Source organism: Chelonus insularis, unplaced genomic scaffold, assembly GCF_013357705.1.
Source record: "Chelonus insularis isolate UGA/USDA-ARS -01 unplaced genomic scaffold, ASM1335770v1 contig_397_pilon, whole genome shotgun sequence".
In the NCBI taxonomy this organism is placed as follows: Eukaryota; Metazoa; Arthropoda; class Insecta; order Hymenoptera; family Braconidae; genus Chelonus; species Chelonus insularis.
The window spans coordinates 850925-868662 of record NW_023276552.1 but is presented as its reverse complement, the minus strand read 5'-3'; the positions used below and the strand labels follow the sequence as shown (position 1 = coordinate 868662).

At 31.5% G+C, this 17738-nt stretch overlaps 1 protein-coding gene and 1 long non-coding RNA gene across 8 annotated transcripts in view; one reads left to right on the top strand and one right to left on the bottom strand.

Moving 5' to 3' along the window:
* The window catches only part of LOC118067690 (uncharacterized), a 58850-nt gene that overhangs the window by 15594 nt on the left and 25518 nt on the right, over nt 1-17738 (top strand). Inside the window, exon 2 of the long non-coding RNA XR_004690415.1 lies at nt 5902-5937. This is a non-coding gene — a long non-coding RNA (uncharacterized lncRNA). The remainder of the gene's footprint in view (nt 1-5901; nt 5938-17738) is intronic.
* Nucleotides 1-17738, bottom strand: part of Dscam2 (Down syndrome cell adhesion molecule 2) — a 58667-nt gene that overhangs the window by 32964 nt on the left and 7965 nt on the right. The window lies entirely within an intron of this gene.

The following is a 17738-nucleotide window of genomic DNA, read 5'->3' as shown; positions in this document are numbered from 1 at the left end:
CGTTTCAATTTTGTAGTGTGATATGTATTTAATTTGCATAAGAATTGAATGCATTGGTAATTCATTTTGCTATAAATTGTAATCCAAATATGCATATATTTTTTTTTTGACTTAAAATATTGTAAAATAAACGTTTTCACTATTTTTTACTGTTTCCTTCCTTTTTTCTGTTTACATTTAATGTTTTAGAACCATCACAAGTATTAAAAAATACTTTTGAAGTGAATTGTGGAGTGAATGTTTTTTTTCTTTAACTCGTAAATTATTTTTGGACTTTTTGAATAGACGTGTATAGAGGAAAAAAGTGCAAGAAAAGTTTTCACTTCACAAGCTACAACAAAGTTATCTTCAAAATTTATTTCATAACTTTTCCTCTTTATCATACAATTAATTATTATTATAAAGGTGAAGGAAGTTTTTTTTAACAATGATGTTAGCAGGAAAAAAATTGAAATAATTTAATTTAATTTAAAAAAAAGTAAATCTTTTCTTTCTAACTTAATTTTCATTACATTTATATCTTTAAAAATATTTTTTATTCATATTTCTAGACATTTAAATAGTTTTTTTTTTATTTTAAAATAATGTCTAGAATAAATTACTTACAAATGCCTACACATGCTTTAAACACTGCATAAAAAATTACTTTAACAAAAAAAATAATAACACTAAAAGAATTCAGGAACAGAATAAAAAAATTCTTGAATAACTGTAGAGTTGGGGAAAATAATATCAAAGTTTCGGTTCATAAAAAAGTTTTTCACGTCAATATTGAAATTATTGAGACAAACAAAATTTCCGGCAACTGTTTAAATCAATTTTTAATTAAATTACATTTTTCTCTATTATAAAAAATTTTTACTCCAGTTATTTCAATAAAAATTCCAACAGAGACGAGCACAGTAGAGCATAAGGTCAAATGTCATGATCTATTAGCACAAAAAACTGTGATACTAAAGTATCTATGAATATTCCTAATAATATAATACATGATTGTACACAGTAATATCCCCATTCAAGTGACATTTAACCTCAGTGTCAGCTAATTTAAAAAAATAATCTCTCATTTATTTTTCCAATCTCACAATTTCCTTTAAACCAGCTTATAAACCTTTCAAAAGAATCAAATAAATATAATTCTCTCGAAACCGTTCATTTTTTAAATTTCAGCGATATTACAAATTATTTTAGGAGGTATAAAAATAGCATGAAAGTTTTCTTGATTCCTTGTAGTAGCCAAAGTACGAGGAAAAAGAAAATGGCCATCAGTGGGGGACATAGAAGCGTTGAAGGGATCTAAAGTAAGCCCCGGTGTCGAGAAATTACCTCCCCAGTGTCAAGAGTACCGTCGAGACTCGGAAGAAAGACGAGCAGACAAACGAGGAAAAATTTAGGAGTAATCCTAGCACCGGACGTCAGACCGGGCAATTCTCCTTCGTCTCGACGAGGAGATGTTGTTCGTTTTATGTACGCCTCTTTGACTCAATCACCCACACACTGTAACCAAGCAGTACTCTTGCCAGCTCTTTTTCCTGTCTCTCACCTCGTCTCTTAGCTTGGCTACACTTTTCCTTCCCACTTACTCCTCCACCCCAGCTCTCTTCCTACACATTCAACCACTTCTTCGTCCTTTCATCTTGCGTCTCATCTTTTTCTCGTCTGCCTTTCTTCCGCTTTTTTTCGGACCCACATCCACATCGTATAATCGCTGTGAAAGTTTTCATCGCAAAATTTCCACCAGGACGACGAACGCAGCAACCGTACAACGCTTCTAAGTTGAAGAAGGCATTCAGGGTTGCTCTTTTTCTTCAACGTTATAGAATTTACTATACATTCTTAAGAATAATATATTTATATGTATCATGTATAGAAAAAGTGAGAGAGTAAAAATATGTATAAGGAAGTTATTAATTTAAGTGATAAATTTCTAAAAGATTTCGTAGAAAAAAGAAATGATAACTTTATGAATTATTTTTATACTTTTTTCAATTCAAATTGAAACCTTATTTTAATTCCCTTGAAAACTTTTTAATCCATCTACAACTCTATCCGTTATTATAAAATATACGTAAATTCCATCTTGAAATTTACTGAGTGGAAATTTTTTAATTTCATCTTTGTGAATTTATTAGATATATCAATAATAAATTTAAATAAAAGAAAAAAATAATCTACTTCCTGAATGAAAATGAGAAAAATGGTAGTGGTTTTATTTGTACATTCATAGCTAGAAATAGTGAAAGTTTAGACTTGTAAAGAATGTCGTAATAAAAAATACTTTTACATCATTTAAGTCATCATAAATTTAAAACTCTAGAAAATTTTCATGCCAATTTCAACAATATTTTTCAATCCAATGCTCGCTGCATAATCTGAAAGATTGAAATGCATTTGTGCAGAGATATTCCTTGAATATCTTAGGAATAATAATGATATCCATAAATCTGAGGAATGTGAGGTTCTATTTCATGTAATACAGGCTAAACAAAGGATGAAGAGATAGAAATGAAGATAAAAAAAAATTCGATGAACGATGCACGTGCGTTTCTGTACAAATGTCTTCGTTGCGATTATCTCACTCGAGTCACCTGGAATGCAAAAGAGACCAAGAAACATGAACGTGCTTTTCTGGAAAATAGTTCCAATAGGAGAATGGAAACGAAGAAGAGTATTGAGACATTGCCCGAGAATGGTATCGGAAAATATTGAAAAGGAAGGGAAGAAAATGGAGAAAAGTTAGTGTAGGTAGAAATAAAACAAAGCAGCCAAAAAGAGAGAATGAAGAAAACGTTGGATGCGTGGTAGTAAGGCCGTAACCTCTACTCTATATGAGAAAGAGTCGGCGAGTGTTCAGTCAAATGCAGAAAAGAGCAGTCTCGGTGGTCTGAACCGCGAGGGAAATGTTTTGCAGTATTGAACGTATATACCAACGCTTCTGCCTGGTAGCATTCGCCCTCTCCCGGATTTCCCGACGAGCCCGTACACCCCCTTGCCTCGCAATGCTTCATTCCGTCGTGAATGTACGTTGCAGATCTACTGGCGGTCACCCGGAAAAACTACCGGAACCCACAATACATTTCTCATTCTTTTTTTCAGGGAGAGAGAGAGAGAAAAAAAAACACTAGAGACTCATATACTTCTTAAATGCTATTAAAAGAGATGAATGGTTTGGAATCTGTCTGTATGAATGAAAAAAAAATTTCTCTTGTACTGATAATATCGGTTTTGCTAACTAAATATTCAATTTGGATATATTAAAGTCGTTGGAAAGGAGAAAAGCGCAGCAGAGGGAGTGGGTAAATAGAAATGTGGTAGAGAGATGGAGGATGATAGCAAGAAGGAGGCATTAAGAAAAGAGTTTCTTTTGAATTGATAAGTAAGTTTACAAAGTATTTTAAAAATAATTTTTTTTTATTCCATAACAATAATATTATCAAGTAAAACCACCCTTATAACATCCACAAAAGCAACAAAGAGTTTGTGTCATGTGGACAATGTATGTCTAGTTGTAGTAAATATTTTTTGCTTTAACAGCATTATTTTAACAACATAAATTACGGGTAATCGTTGATTCGAATTCAATTCAATTCACTTTTATCGGACAATAGACTAAATATTATTTGTATTTACGACCCAATTTCGGAAATGAATTGTTCTCAGAAAATATTAAAAAAATATTTACAACAGTTAATTTTCAATAACAATATTTTGTAATGATGTTTATTCATCTCACATGTCTACAATGTTTGTAAACTATCAATAAATTCCACTAGCTGTTAGAAAATAATTTCCCCAGTGAGGAACAGGAGAGCAAAGAGCGAGAGAGAGGTATTATATTGGACAAAAGGATGTTGCTGAACACTAATATCCTCGCCTGTGGACAGTAGATAAGGTCGAGTAGTAATCAGACGCCCTGCTGGCCATACCCTACATGATTTCCGTTACTCAATTTCTATATCTGTTATCATCATTGTCACCACTAATATGAATCATCACCACTAATTGCATGTTTCCTTATCTCTTTAATAGACTATTTTTAATTGCAACACTTGAAATGTCTCCATAAAAATCTCCAACGCTTCATGTGTTTATTTATTCAATAAAAAACCTTGCTGATTATTCATATAAAACATTCAATTTTTATATCGACATAAAATACGATGAAAAAACTTTCGCGATTGTAAAAGCTTGTACGTTTAATATGCAGACACTTTTGCGTTTGTATATCAAACTGGTTTATATATGCGATGTGCCTTTGATGATCGTTTTGGTGTGCTATCGAAGGTGTGCGTCACTCATAGTGTGTTGTTTTCAATGAAATATGAGATGAAAAAGAACACGAGGATTGAAAAGTAGATACGAGATTGGAATAATCACAGAAAAAAAGCATGTTTTAGAAGTAAAAACGTGGTAATCATAAATAAAATGGTACAAGTTCTATATACCCCCACGTGTATCATTGGTTTAATGCCATGAGAATATAACACGAGTTCAAGCAAATGATTCCCTTATGGTTTCGTGCTTCTCTCTGAGTTTTAATACTAACCATGATATTCAACCAGAGTGTTTAAATGTACCAGAATTAACCATGGCGATTAAGGACTTGTTATTAATAGCTGACAGGAAAAATATTACATTTGAAATTTTTTCAACGAGTAGTTAACTTTAACCTATTTACAATTTCAAACAGAAGCGAGTTTGAAAAATATTTTTTTTTAGTTTACATGCAAAAAAAGAATTAAAATATCAATTGATTCCTACTAGTTTTTTTTTTAAAGCAGAGGAAATAAAATTACAGCTGAAATCCATTAAAAAAATTTACAGAAGGGAAAAAAGTCTATCAAAGCAATTATGTTATTAACTTCGAAAAATCGGAGCAATTAAAATATTTAAAATAAATTGAATAAGTTTGTTTTTACTCTAGACTCATCGGTAAAATAAATAAATTAAAAAATTCTGTTGATAATATTAATCGTTGGAATTTCATTATTTGTTGATTAAATGTTGGGTTTAAAATATTGAAGCTGTACAAAACAAAATAGATCTGAATAATTGTTAAACGAAATGGTTAAACAAAAATCTTATTCGTAAACTTTTCTGATTGCTACAGTTTACATTTAGTTATTTCGTAGAAGAAACTTTGAAATGTTGTGAAGAGTAAGGAACAAGGTATCTTTAGTTTTTTTTACGTCTGAAACCTCCTTTGATACGGTCGTCCGACTCGAGACTCAACGATTGCATCATGTTAACGTCCCGGAAACGACCCTGCTTTCTCTTCCGCATCCGCAGGTTCATCCGAGGGTGGATCCCTTCTCGGATGACTGGCGCTCAATCTTCTCTGTAGGTATTTTCTCGATCCTGCCGTTTTGAAAGTCAATCTTCAACATTTCGTGCCATGTGACACGTAAACATTATTATTGGTTGAGATAACATTCCTAAATGAATTGTCGCTCGACTAATTATTGATCTGTACTACTGATGATGAAAAATGACTTGAAACATGAATTGATTGCAATTTAAAGAGTAAAATATGATATCATATTTTTCAGTTTCACTGCTTTTCTATTTTAGAACACTTCTTGAAGCTCGAATAGCTTCGGTAAATTTTTTATTTCATTTTTTCCTGTACTCTCTGATAATAAATCTTGATGGTATTAACGTTCAAGCAAGCCGAGAGTTCTGCAGCGATGACATAAATTATTGTCTTTTGGTTGAGAATAATATGGAGGAAAATAAAAGAGTATTACTTTTTCTGGGATAGTTGACTTTTTTACATTGACATATAACTACAATATAAAATAATATATCTATTCATTTTATATCTTTATTTGTTACATACATTTTAAAACAGACTGAACTTTATTGTTGATATACTGATAGTATTTATTTGTCTAATTCCAGGGTTTTATAAAACTTTACATCTGGTATCAAATGTTGGTGAGTTTTTATTTTTTTGAAATTCCATTAAAATAAATTTTTAATATTGCTTCGAGGTCAATAGAGTAGAAGCAAAGATAATTTTTTATACGTTCATTTGAACTATAAATACAATATTATTTACAGATATTTTTAAACTTGTAAATATTTTAAATTCACTGAGGAAAAATTTTAAAAATTATTTCTGCTTCTGTAGGAAATATAAAAAGTTTCTCTTCAAAAATTATTTGGAAAAATAAATGGTAAAAAAATACAGCAAACGTCTAAAATTTATGTATCGGTTACCAAGTTATTTTAAAGCTTCATATTATTCAAAAAATGATAAATATTGATAAAAATATTGGAGCTTGAGAGTCTACCCTATTTTTTTGAAACTCTGGGCTATCGTTCGAAGGATTTCTCATTCCTTATACAGCAATAAATACTGAAATTTGAAAGCGAGTCTTAACCTAAACACGTGTTAGGGTATTAATTTATTGTTTTGAATAATTCACAATCTCAAGCAATGTCCTATCAGCCTCTGAGATGATCTTTACTATTTTCAAAATAGATAAAATTCATTCTACTTTTTTTTTTAAGTAGTGCAAATGCATTTAAAATTGGCAGTGAAATTCAATTTGATCATGAATTATTTACATGAAGATAATTTAAGAATTAATTAACAATAAATAATCAGCTGTTCCATTGGCCGACTATTTTCCTTTCAAATTAACATTTATGATAACTAGTAAAACGAATTACAAGAAAATTTTAATTATAATAACAAATAGTTCCATTGCCTTAATAAAGTTGAAAATATGAACCCCCCGGTTCATAATGATGTGAATTAAAAGTCTCCTGTGTTCATAGATTCCACTTTCCAATATAAATCATAATTAATGTTTTGAATCTTGTCTGTGTCCCCTGTGGCGATCTGTCAATTTTATAAAATTTATCACGAAGAGTAATTTTAATAAATTCATCTATTTACGTGAATGTCAGTACAGTTATTAAACAATGAGGTAAAAGACATTAATTAGCTGAAGAGTTTGCGGGGTTTCATTAAAGACAATTTGCGTGAGCATCAGACATTGTAGACTTTACAACATGATATCGAAGTCATTCGAGTGACCATCAGCAGTTGATGCTCCATAGTAGGTTTCTCTTATCCCCCTCCCTGTCTTCCTTCATTTCTCTTGTACTACTGATTATACCTCTTTGTCCTGTTAGCCTCGTTAGAGGATATCCAGATACTTTTAACGAGCAGCAAACTCGAGTCGCTTGGGTGCCAGACCGTTAATCCAAAATATATTACCAGAGCTTTGTACCTTTGTGCTTTTTTTTTTGTATCTTTTTGTATTTTTTCTTTTGACTCTCATCCTGCTCCGCTACGGTTTTTGTATTTTAGTTGAGAACTTTTTGCTCGCAAAAATCAATAAATTTGAACATTGATGCTACTGCTGGGAACTGCGTAAAAAATTATTTTCATTCAACAAAAGCGAGAGGGAGTTTTATTAATAACTTTTGATAATGTATTGGACATGGATAAAATCAACTGACAATAATTATTTTTTAACTTCAACAAAATAATAATTTTTAAATTTCATCACTAAAGAATTCTTTTTGCAATTTATTTTTTCTATTCATTAAATATGTTTTAGTTTGTCTCTCATAATTACGAAAAAAATTCAAATATCAACATTTCCAAATATCTAAAATAATTATGATGATAATTACTATGAGAGAAATGTGAAAAATATTTAATTAAATTAACAATCAAATTAAAATTAGGTAATAAAGATGAAAGCTGACTATATACGAACATTGAGTCTACCTTGATGCTAAATTGTTAGACATCTATTCCAACTTGTGTGTTGATCTCTACGAACTTGGAGTTAGTCTATATTATATCTACAATACTCTATTTTGACATCGTATTATGTATTATCAAATGATGAGAGATGAGTCAACGGAACAATCAAGCTATTTATAATAAATCCTACACCTCTAAAACACTATAATAAAAAAATTGAACCTTATTTTTCCGACAGGATATGAGATTTTTTTGAGCTTCATTAAATAAATATTAACAATTTTACAGCTTCCATAGCCAAGGATTTTTTTTCACTAGAGGTTTCCTGATGAAATATCCTCTTCTATGAAGTTATTAAATTTGTGGCCACGGTTTTTTATATATCGATCTCTACTATAGCTGTTTACTTGATAAATAATGTAAATTTATTCGGGAGTTATTAAAAATTGAAGTTTCATATAAGTGTCAGAGTACTTCATTAAAATGGGCAGCGTTTATTTATCATCTGTAATTAATAAAAATATTTAGTGCATATAGATTTTAAATTAGTAATTTAATTATCACAAGGGAAGAGGAATTTATACGGAAAGTATATGATAGTTGGTAAAATAGTTGGGAATAGAAGAGACGAGTACACGCAAGTGCTGTGGTATTGGTGAAGGGTTATTGCATCGCTTGCACATTTTCCGGACACTGTAATACGCCAAGCGCATGCAGGCGACACGTTGGCACGCGCTCTCTCCACTCTCTGCATCAGCCAACGAGAGCTAAAATTTACTGCTAATTGTTTTCCCCAGAGCGTACTTTGTCGCGTATACCTATCGATCGTGTGTGTGTCAGAAAGAGTAAGGGAGTGCGAGAGGAAAAGCGTGACAGTCGATTACGAAGCGTCGCAAGCGCAAATAATGGTTGTTGTACAAATAACAAACGTTGTAATTTTACGGGAAATATACTATGCGTTCATAACAATTCTATAATGCAAGGATTTTTTAATTAAAATAGTTATCAATTTTTTTTTTTTTTTGTTTTTTGTAAAAGGTCACTTCAGTGGACTTTTAGAAAATTCTTTTTAGAGATGGTTATTCAGATTTTATTCAACAAAAGAAATATGAATATTTTCCTTGCTGTTTTTTTTTTCGTAGTGCAAAAATAAAAATAATAGGTACAGAAAGTTTTATGGCAAGTCAAAAAATTGATAGAGTTAAAAAAAGAATTTGTGTTTGGTTGAACATTAGTTAGACACTAAAAATAATATTTTATTAAATTGTTCCAATTTTTTTTTTTTTATTTTCAAAAAAATTTTACAACAAAAGATAAATTTATCTTATTTTGAAAAATAATTATTTCCGTCAATCAAGATGGTATGGATCGAATTTTAAAACTAGTGTTATTAAAAAAATAAATGACAAAGTTTAATAATATTTATCGATAAATATAAATAATTATTGTAATTAACTCAACTAATTAATACTAGAAAATTGGATGCAATTTTCTCCACACGTTCTATTAGAAAAATGAGCGAACGATTTTCCATTTTATCAACTTCAGATTAAAATTTTCAATTTTTAACTTATCAATTCCTAGAGGGTGAAAAAACTGGAAAAAATTAATTCCAGAGATCACACAACAGAGGGATCAAATGTAAATAAACAAATATGACAGAAATATTGGTATCTATATTTTTTTCTAGTGTAAAGAAAAATACTTTGCCAGTGGTGTATGTTGTTGCGTATCACATGTCATATTTTGATACAATGTGAGTTGAAAATTCAATATTTCATCATAATAGTCAGTATTGTTAATAATCCTAGGGAAGTTCTACAAAAATCTCAAATTCTGAAATATTGTCTACCAAATCATATCAAATGGAGCACAAAACAATCCAGAGCAAAGCTTTAAAATGATATATTATCATTTATTATCTCCATCAAAAATATCTAATCTCCTATTCATGAGCAAAATTCAACATTTAGAATGTGCTACAATGAACTAAAACAACAGATAAATGAAAGTACAAGCCATGGATAAATGCACTGGATTGAATTGAGATTGCATGCATATACATATCAAGTGGTTGATGGAGTTTACAATTCTGAGTGCTTCCTGGTATCAATCTGATGCTTGTTGACACTATCAAGCAGGCATCATTGAATCCCTTACAAGTTCCTTCACTCATCTGAGAGTTGGATCCACGTTCTACATCAAGAACAAGATTTCCGAAGTAGGTCGTAGTAATACTCATACATCTAGGAGTATTTTCGACTATATCTTCTTTATTATCATAATGTATTGAGTCAGAAATTCGCAACAACTCTTAAGTAGTTGCTTCATTACATTATTAATTTCACAGTCTCTGTTTAATTATCCTAATTGTTCCTAAATGTTGCTTCGAGTTTCTTGCCTCTCAAATTACCTTTATTACAAAGGCAGTTTTCGCATTTCATGTTATAAAATAGTTATTATGTTGAAAATAAGTTCTCAAAAATTTATTTAATTAAAAAATATATCTTGCTTAAATAATTGCTGATTTTAAATATTTAAAATTCCTCTACAAGATGAGATTTTTATTTTAAAAATGATTTCTAGTGATTGTAGGATTTTTAACTGCTGAAATATTAATAATAGAATTATCCCCTAATATTTACCTTCATCAGGTCATTTTTATGAACGTTCAAAAGCTCAACTGAATCCCAGAGGTTCAAAGACTCCAGGTCGCTGCTCACTCCAATTTCTCTCTCCCATTTGCACCTATCCTTCGCCCTTCCTTTCTAATTAAAGACCAGTTTGACGCCTGTCCTGTTAATATCACCTCCACCTACTCCAACTATCAAATTTCCTCAAAGGGCGGAAATTCCAAGGAGAATTGTTAAGTAGATGAACCCATATATTTACCTTTAAATTGATATCAAGCTACTCCTTGATATGTACATATTTTTTCGTGTAATTAAATATTCACTGAATGCTCGACTCTACTGAAATGTGTCCTTTAATAGTGGTATCAAATTAAACTTGACATTTCAGTTGAGCTTGCTCTCGTTGAATTTATAATTCGGTATTAATAAAATATTTTGATAAGTGAATTAATTTCGGCAGAGCAGTGAGACAATTGTGCACGTAATAGCAAACGAAGAGAATTAAGTGGTTACTCGTATTCACTGTGGAATAGCTCTCATATATATGGATTCTAGATATAACTGACTGAGTAGTAGGAAAAGGGATATAGTAAGCGTGTCTGCGATTAATTGCTGTGGATACGAGAAGTGCTATGTATTCCCATTGCTGTCTGCGGTCAGACATGTGATCTTCTCCTAAAGCTAACAAATATATCACTCGTGTAATCGTAATATCAAACTTTAGCTTTTTTCTTTCTTTTAATGTTGACTTTTCTCTCGTGAAATATACAAGCTGGAACTTTAGTTCTGTGGCTTACAACCGAAAACGTTGAAATGTTAGAACTTATTTCTTCCACCAGTTATCCAACACGTCATTTAGTTCTTTGAACTACTCGTCATTTTCTTGACCCTTTCAATGTTTTTTCTTTATCTAACAGCCATTTTACCCTTCGAGTTTTTCATTTTTATTATTTCTCCTTATTTTCTTCTTCTTCTTCTTCTCAAACTCAAGAAAAGTTTTCATTGACTGCTGCTACTTCTGAGTTTAGTGAAAAAATTGACTCGCTTCTATTCAACTTTTCTAACACTTTAGAATTACTAGTGAAACGAGATATTTATCATTCAACCGAGAAAGAGCCTTGTTAAGATGCCCTCAATTGAATTTAGATAAAAGCAATCTTGGATTCCAGGTCAACTTTGGAACCCTTCAACTTTTACAGGAACCAACTTGGAATCTAGTTTCTATCTTCACCTAAGTTTCATCATAGTCCTGATCAATTAACAGTCAAGTTTATATATTCTAAATTTAGTTTGATACTTCAGCACTAGATGCTTTGCGAGGAATCATCCAGATTTCATCGTATTTTGATCAATATTCATCACATTACTCTTCTTCAATATCAAGTTATATCTCAGATACAGATATTCCGCATATCTGGAAGAGACTTGAGATTAGGATCCACGTCTGGGCGATTACACACGCAATGTACACAGAAACGAGCGAATGATTAATGTGAAATAAGCCAGGTACAATTTGTATCGCGTCACTTTTTGCTGGATATCTGAAAGAGTAGTATGGGGGTGAATTATTGCGAGGGAAGGTTTTCGTTGTGAGAGTGAGTGTTGCTTTCATGGGAGTTGCGGGAGAAAATAGTGAATAGAAAAGAAGGGAATTTTTCTGGGAAATACTTGGATAGAAAATGAGAAGAAAGCTTACTCGTTAATTTAAATATCTTAATACAAATGTATAATGGGTGCATCTTGCTCAGTTTATGTTGTTGATTAAAACTAAATTAGAACGTGCTAAAAATTTTGTCTTGTTTGTATTTCCTTTCTTAAATCGAAACGGAAATTTTCCTGAGCTTTAATGGCACCGGGTTTAATTAGTGTTTGGAATTATGAGTTTAATATGAAGTAGAATTCAAAGCTTGAAAGAGAGAAAAAATGGTCTTTAATTAACTTGAGAAAAATGTAATAATAAATAAAATACTTTATTGAGAGTTTATTGAATTATAAAAACGTATGAAATACATTTTACAAGTGGCGTTAATTGGAGGTTTAATGTTAAATAAATTGTGGTTCACCGTTAACCTAGTTCCAATAAATTTTTGGCAGTACATAAAATGATTTTACTGCATAACGTAATTATATTTATGGATGACACAGTTATTTATTGATTTTAAATTGAGTAAAATTTTTTTAAATACATTAAAGGAAGTTATAAATATTTTCTTCGGAATTTTTTTGACTAAATTTCAATTAAAAAATTGTTTTAAATTATTCAAACATATTCTATTAATTTCCATGAGTGAAAATAGATCCGTTGGAACGTTATGAACTTGGGGAATCAATAATTGTTAAAATTGATTGAATCAAACTTGTTTAAAAATATATCAAACAATTATTTCTCCAGTTGGAAATAATATACCACGGTCTCGATGATAAATATAACAATGAAACTTGATAACGAAAAAGTTTTCGTAATAATTATAACATGAAAAAAAATGGAAATCATTAGTAACTGCGTCTAATTAAGTATAAAAAAGCTTGAAGACAATGACCCTAATAATTAGAGAGCACTCAGAAAGTTGTCTGAGCCTCAGGATATCCTTCATTAGCTTATTTTTTTTCTGTCGTTTATTCTGTTCTTTGCTGTCGTTGATCAGACTTTATCCTTCTGCTTGAGGCAGTTGTTTTTCCTATTTAGAAGTGATGAATTAACTTTTTAACTACCCATCCTCTATTGAGTTTCTGAACTTCTAACCTCCGGGCCAATTGAAAATAAATCAATAGTTTGATGTTAATAGGTTGATGCCTGATATTTTCAACACATGTAGTCGAGAGAAATTGTACCGATCCTTTATCTTTACATGTAGGGAAAGATGGTTGGACATTAGATTCAGTTATCGAACGTGAAAGTAAAGCTTGTTGAAACTCGAATGGAAGTAGACAATGATGTCTTTTGAGAACTATTATTCTAAAGGTGTAGGAAGGTTCTCTGGTAGCTCGATTCTGTGGCATCTATCTAGTCGGTAGTTCGCACGGTTCGTTGCCATAGGCTGTTTCATTGAATATCCGTGAGGGCACAATGTAGTTCGCACAATACCGATGTCAGACGGAAATGATGCTGTGAGGACGTAGAGGTAGATGTTGTGCATCGCATCTATACACATCGTGGTGGTATGTATCGAGTTGGTACATTACCGATAATGCCTCTTACTTCTCCTACTCCGTTTCTACATCACTGACTTGTGCATTACGCATAATTACCTCACTTGCCTTTCTCTCATCATTGCAATTCATCGCATCACTACCTCGTGACCACCTGGAATCTGTTTGTTATCAATCTGTAATATTATCTATTATTTTATATCAGGTTTTTTTTTACCCATCAATTGAAACAACTTTAAAAAAATTTTAAAACTAAAAAATATATTCTATTTGTGATAATAACTGGATAGCTATTTTTCAACTGTATAAATTAACTTTTAAAATATAAAAAAACTGTAAAGTTCAAAGTTGAAATAATGTTTTTGTTGATTAATTCATTATTTATTTTTATAAATAAAACAAGAAAATGTGAACAAATTTTAATTAAATATAGAAAGCTGTCCAACAAAACAAATTTGTTGATTGAATAAAAATTTTTATTTTTCTATAATTAAATAATTCATCAAGTCAGCTATGATTAATTACAAAATACAAAAATAATTGTATCTTAATACAGATTTTATTTAGCTTGAATCGATAACTAAACAATGAAATATATTTATCATAATGATGATTATTGCATTTTGCGGAAATAGGAAACTGATATTTGCGTGAGATTGAGTTTTCATTTGCTTACAAGAGGATCGTATACATATTTGCCATTGGTTGAGATCGCAGAATAAGAAGAAAACGATTTCGATCCATTCAAACCGGTGAATTCACCTGGTTGGGTATTTGCTCGAGTAATCTTTTTATCCGATTCTTTTCACATTGTAAACGAAGAGAGAATAAGAAACGACTATAGACGAAGTAGAGAAGAGGGCAGTATCGTTCGTTACCAGGTATGGTTTTATTTTTTTTCTCGTTTTCTCAACTCGAAGAGAGTAGATTTTATTTTTTCATTTATTTTACCTTCTAGTTGTTTCCTTATTTATTTTTGCTTTTTTTTTTATCTTCTTTCCACGTCTTCAAACTTTTTTATGCCCTTTTTTCTGACTGTCTCGACCTCTGATAATTGATTCCACGAGTTGGTCGGTATTTTTTCTCTAATTGTTGCATTAATTAATTCCAATTTTTCTTTTTGCTCTCTCCTTAAGAATAGAAGAGAATAAAAAGTTTCAATTGGTAGGGAATATATATTTTTCAAGAGTAAGAAAAAAAATAAATCTCTCGATTAGCACTGAGAAAAGAAAATGTATAACCGTTGACTGCTCGTAAATTTCTAATACAGCTTGCAGCAAAACTCTATTCCTCTCCACTTTCATTTATCTTCTTGCTCCGTTCCACAAGATTAAAGGATCATTCGGTCTCTTGATAGAGCTAGAAATAAGTTCAAGAATTACAAATAAAATGATTTTATCATCATTCTCAACCACAACCTCAATGTAAAATTCACGAAAAAAAAATCGTCATTTTGTTCCGTCATTCACAGTCGTAACTTTTGATCTTTAGATAAGAAGGTTGTGACGGTTTAAACTCAACTCATGAAAGACCGAGGTTTTGAAATAATTTAAGGCGTAGCCGTACTCGTCAAGTGAGTACATTAGGTGAAAGAATACGTCTATGAATATTGCGAAGTGGACGAGGCTGAGGGTGAGTGAAGCCTTACAATAGTTGGTGGAGGTTGAAGGTGAAACTTGAAGAGACGTCGTTGATTCGCGAGGTCAGAGAATAAGAAAAAGTTAAAGGGAGTCTCCACTAACTCTTTGATGCTCTTTCTTCGTCAAATCTGTTCTATACGTCCCTTTCATAAATAAAGAAGCGAGACAAAAGCATGGTGAATTCTCTTATTTCTTGCACATATTTGCGTTGATGCTTCACGCCAGAGTTATTCCAAGAAGAACATTCATGGCTTTTTTACACGAGTTTCCAGACTTTAAAGACATTGTAAAGGTTTATCTGCCAATCATCAACACGACTATTTGAATCGTCATATTCTCACAACAGCATCAATAAAAACATAAAACACTAGAGTATCTGACACAAGAGTGTTAAATCCAGACCCATTTCCATCGCAATTTACATCACGACTAGAGAGAAATACATTTTCCTGGATTCAGTGGAGAATGAGGAAGTGTAGGGAATGATCAAGATGAAATGCATATCCTTAGGGGTTTCAAATGCGCGTGACACTGTCACTCTTGTAAGAGAGAAGACGAGTAGCTTGCAGTCGTTACCCAGAAAACGACACACAAGGAGATCCTATGAACGTCGTGCGCGTCTTCCGTATTTCCGGTTGGCATTTCGCTTTGGATCTTCTCTCTTCTTGCTGTCAACGATGTCACTTTGTTGGGTGGTAGTGATGGAAGAGGGTAAGGGTTACAAGGGATGAAAGTCACTTGGGGAACGACTCGGGGAAACATCGCACATCATTAGCTCCCTAGTCATATCGAATTTGTGTCTGACATTCAAAAGCCTTGACACCGTTTTCACATTCTGTTTTTTTTGCGTCAAAAAGTTTTGTTGATGGGTTTTTAATATTTCAAAAAATGCTTGGGAATAATCTCGTAAAGGTTTGCTAAATAAAGCGAGGTTTGATTAAGCCACTGACCAGAAAGGATAAAAAGGTTGAAGTATTGATTTTTTTTTTCACTTTGCTTTCGGTTGAAGTTTAAGCTTAGAAGGATTTTATTTTGATTTTTTGGGGATGAAATATTTTTTTCATAAATAAATATTGAAGAGAATTTTTTGATAGAAAATACAGTTCGTCAGATGAAAGATGGGGGTGATCTAACATTTGGCTGCAGGTCTTTTTACATATTTGGAAGGTTTGCCAGATGTTGTAGAAGACTTGTTACAATTTTAGGATAAGTTTGTATTGATTATATAGTTGTTCAATTATTTATTTATGTAATTTACTATTTATGACAAAGTTTGATTAACTTGGTTCATCAAGGAAGAAGAAGACGATATTTATCTGGATCAAATGAATGGAGTTATTTATACCCTGTAAGCTCATCTATCAGGAGAGTGGATGAGGGAAAATTACTTCCCACAGAGTACCAAATACTTAATCCTCAGAGCAATATGTTAGATATCGAGCAAGACATATTAATATCAGAGTAATTTTCTCTCAAAGTATCAACATAGCATGAATATATCTTTGACAAAAAAAATTACTTGTAATTAATATAAAATATTTCCGATGAACTAAGATATATTCCATCATTATTTCATTCCATCAATATAAATCAAGTGTTGTTAGCTCATGACATCTTGAACTTTTTCACTGAGATCCTTATCACAGCTTTAATTCAACAGCTAGCATGAGTTTTCCTAAAAAATTCATGAAAAAAATAAATAAATGAATTGCTGATATTTCCCTTGATTTTTCTTTGAATGTCACAGCCAATATCTCTTGAAAAAATACGAATCCTTTTTCCACTCGAACATCCAGAAGGATTTGACATGGCTGAGCAGAGTGAATGGGTGGATAAAGTGACAAAGTCCAATCATAGTACAACTTTCAAGGGGTTTATTCAGACTTTTTCCATACTTTGATTTCCTTTATGGTGACAAAACTTTCTATTTTCACTTTATTTCATTTCCTTCGTTAAATATAACAGAAGGATACCCAAGTGTATTTTCACTTTTTCATTGATCATTTGACAGGAAAAATGCGTTGTGTAATAGACTGAGTCATGAAATCTATACTTTATGGACAGGAACAAGAATCAAGTGAACGAAGATAGAAGTGTCAGGTGAAACCTCATGCTATCGACCCAAACTGAGTTCAAGCTTGTTACAGGCCATACCTAGCTATGATATATCATTGTTCACATATAAAGTTGAGTTTCTAGATAAAATTTCATCTGCATTTGGCTAAAATGCTTGGAAGCACTTTGAAAAAAGGAAAAGCAATTTAAAATAACATATTGGAATATAATCATTCGAAATATTTAAAACCATGTGCCAGAATATTCCGCCAAGATTTGAAGAGGTTTAGTGGAAAATGCAAATACATGCAACAAAATATACGCATGTGGAGTACGTGAAAGCAACGAAACAGCTTTTTCCTTTCAAGATGGAAAAAAATAGATTTTTTAAGTTGTAACTCAAACGTCACTCTTTCGCCAACGAATAGAAAACTAAAGCTCAGTAAAATCCTTCAAGGCTTTTCTACCTGCATTCTTAAGCTTTGTATTGTCATAGAAATTCTATTTTTTATTTTTTACTTTTACATTCTC